At 42.4% G+C, this 3,428-nt stretch overlaps 1 protein-coding gene across 5 annotated transcripts in view; it reads right to left on the bottom strand.

The window, feature by feature from the left end:
• The window catches only part of Catsperg (cation channel sperm associated auxiliary subunit gamma), a 38,827-nt gene that overhangs the window by 16,933 nt on the left and 18,466 nt on the right, over positions 1 to 3,428 (bottom strand). The window lies entirely within an intron of this gene.

Raw genomic sequence — 3,428 nt, 5'->3', positions numbered from 1 at the left:
ACAATAAATAAACGTAATAAATAAAAATAAATAATTTTTATAAACAGCAATGAGACAGTTTCAAATCAAATCGGAAGTACAGTTTCAACAAATAATACACTGCATATATTCTTCTTAGTGGTTAATTAGAGATACAGTCTTTAAGGAGGTAATTAAGATGGAATGAGGTGATGAGTGTGGGGGTGCACATCTCTGATCCCAGAGTTCAAAACGCACAGGTAGGAGGATTTCTGAGAGTTCAAAGCCAGCCTGAGCTACATAGTGAGACCCTGTCTCAAAAACAAACTTTCAGGAAGATGTCACAGTGGTGAATAGCAGAGAAACAGCCTCTCCAAAATTTGATGTCCAGATACTGGAATATAGCAATGGAAGGAAGAGAAGAAAAGGGAAAGTGGAAAGTACCCAGGGAGCATCTGAAGCAGGAATTGAAGTCCATGAGGAGCGGGAAAAGAATGATCTCAAAACAGAAGGCGGTGGCAAGTGGAGCCTTTTCCCCGAGCCCTGACTTATTGTGTGGAAGGGGCAGCTTGAATCTGCAGGCACACAGTGACCACTGGTGACCCCAGAGTCCTCCACAGAGAAACACGCCTGTGGAATGGAGCAATGGCTAGTGAGCTATCCGGGCTCAGATGTCTCCCAGAAGAAGGTAGTTCAGGGGCCATCGTAGAGAGAGGCTAACTGAGCTCAGAACTCAGAGCGGCCACTGGCTCTACCTAGAGCTCTCGGTGTGAGGGTGAGGCAGAACCGAGTTCAAGTCAGTAGAGGGCAAGGAGCCGAGTTCAGGCTGACAGGAGACACAGCGAGTGCTGCAGGCTGACCAAAGGCAGGTCTAGCCTCACAGCCAGAAATCAGCCTGAATGTCAGTAGAACTAAAAGTGCAGGCTTGCTGCAACCATCCACTACCCTGCTGTCAACCTATAAACTGGCTTGCTGGGATTAATCACCATGGATCTGGATCCTGTCTACCCACCCTGTATGCCAGGGACAGCAGAGGCTCATCCTGAAGTGGAAATATTTTTCTTCTTTCTTTCTTTTTTTTTTTTTTTTTATTGTTCCTATTTATAGATGAACATGAACATGGCTTGTAACTTTCTGGTTCTGTTCTTTTGCTGTTGTTCTATTTCTTCCTTCTCTTTCCTTCCTGTCTTCTTCATCAGTTTCCCAAAGTTCATGTAATCTTCCTTTGTCTGCCAGCCTTGTTTCTACTCTTCCTCTTCTGTTTCTTCCCCAGCACCCTTTAAATTTTCTCCCAAGGGTAAAATCACTATATTGAGAGAATATCTAATGTAGGTTTTTTTTTTTTTTTTGTACAAGGAATTGAACTCAGGACCTTGTGCTTGCCAGGCAGGCACTGTGCCAATGAGCTACACCCCTAGCCCCTAGGGGGCATATTTACTGTATACATTTTTTCTGGGTTCAGGTTTTGTTATATAATCACAAAATAGTTCATACAATTAAAGATAGCAAGTCAATAGTTTACAACAGTTTGGCATTTTCTATGCTGTGTTTGATGCATTGTTGTTGCAGATTGTACTTTAGCCAACATGACAAAATTGTTCTAATCAGTTGTTTTTCCTGATACACTAAGACTGAGATTGCCTAAAGCTCATAAACCATAGTGCTGGCCAGTGCCAAAGAACCAGGGGTGAGGCTAAAGAGGCACCAACTTCTCATTCCCAATATATTGAAGAGGTAGGATCCTGCAATAGACTCAGAACCCAAAAGCCAGCTACACCTGGAAGACATCTCTGAAAAGTAATCATTTCCTGAGTGTTCTAAATACTAGCAATAGGGGGCTGGTGAGATGGCTCAGTGGTCTAAAGCATCTACTTAGAACAAACTAAAAGCACAGGGGGGCTGGTGAGGTGGCTCAGTGGTCTAAAGCACCTACTTAGAACAAGCTCAGCAAAGCACAGGGACCACGGTTCAATCCCCCAGCACCACATGCCAGCCAGCCCCGCCCCCTGGTGGGCTGAGCTGGCCACACACACACAAACACACACACACACATAAATTAAAATAAATAAATAAATAAAAGCACAGGGACCGTGGTTCAATTCCCCCAGCACCACATGCCAGCCAGCACTGCCCCCTGGTGGGCTGAGCTGGCCACACACACACAAACACACACACACACATAAATACTAGCAATAAAGCCAGATACCATAAACAATTTGCAAGCATTAACACAGATATTAAACTAAAAAAAAAAAAAATAGAAAATGAGAAGACACTTAAGCAAGATGCAACTTCAGACTTGCAGCCTACCACAGGCAAACGTGCGGGGCAATGAGGTGGAACAATTCAAAAGTCACCCACTTGGACTCTCTGAAGTGGTAACAGCAGAAATAACAAAACAGATAAATGAGGCTCTAGGAAAAACATTGAATCAGAAATAATCTCTCAGGGGCCGGGGAGATGGCTCAATGGAATAAGCACTTTCCTGGCAAGCGCAAGAGTCTGAGTTCAATCCCCAGTTCTGAAAAAAAAAAAAAGAAAAAGAAAAAGAAAAAAAAAAGAAATAATCTCTCAGATAACTACCGAGATGATGACCATATTGAAAGACCTGGTTAGTGACTTGATTTTAATTTTGACTTTTTTTGTGGAACTGGGAATTGAACTCAGGCTCTTGTACTTGCCAGGCAAGCACTTATTCTACTGAGCTATCTCCCTGACCCCTGGTTAGTGACTTCAGAGCAAACACAGATTAAAAAAAGAAAGAAAGAAAGAAAGAAAGAAAGAAAGAAAGAAAGAAAGAAAGAGGTGCTTAGGAAAATGATACAAACCATGACTGCCCAACATAGGAAAGAATGGAATCTGCAAAACAAATTCAGATATCCAGGAGATTAAAAATTCCATTGAAAATATGTTCAGCAAAATGAGCCAGATACAGAAGACAGGACTGTGGTTAGTAATCATGAAAAGAAAGATTTCTTAACAAGAGAAAAGGAGGGAACATGAAAAATCAATAGCTGCTACATGATACAAAGAAAAATAACATAACATAGATCAGAGTTAATGAAAAAAATCAGGAAGGGCTGGCAAGATAGCTCAGTGGACTAAGTGCCTGCTCAGGCAAGCACAGGGACTGGGTTTGATCCCTGGACCCCCCACACCACATGCTGCATGGCCCCATCCGCTATGTGTGCTGAGCTGGCACCAAGACTGGGTGTGGTGGCGCAGGCCTGAAATCCCAGCACTGTGGAGGCTGAAAACAGGAGGATCAATAGGAATCTGAGCTGCAGAGTGAGACCCTGTACCAAATACATTTTTAAAAAATCAGGAGAAAGCACAGACAACATAAAACACCTGTTCACAGAAGAAATGATGGAAAAATTTCCAAGAAATGAAAAAGAATTTAACATACAGTAAGTGAGGCATATAGAAGTCCAACTGGCAATGATTAAAAATAACAAAGCATATAATAG

Source organism: Octodon degus, unplaced genomic scaffold (assembly GCF_000260255.1).
Source record: "Octodon degus isolate 3935 unplaced genomic scaffold, OctDeg1.0 scaffold00083, whole genome shotgun sequence".
NCBI lineage: Eukaryota > Metazoa > Chordata > Mammalia > Rodentia > Octodontidae > Octodon > Octodon degus.
Note: the sequence above shows the minus strand (reverse complement) of the source record. Positions and strands in the feature narration are given on the sequence as shown.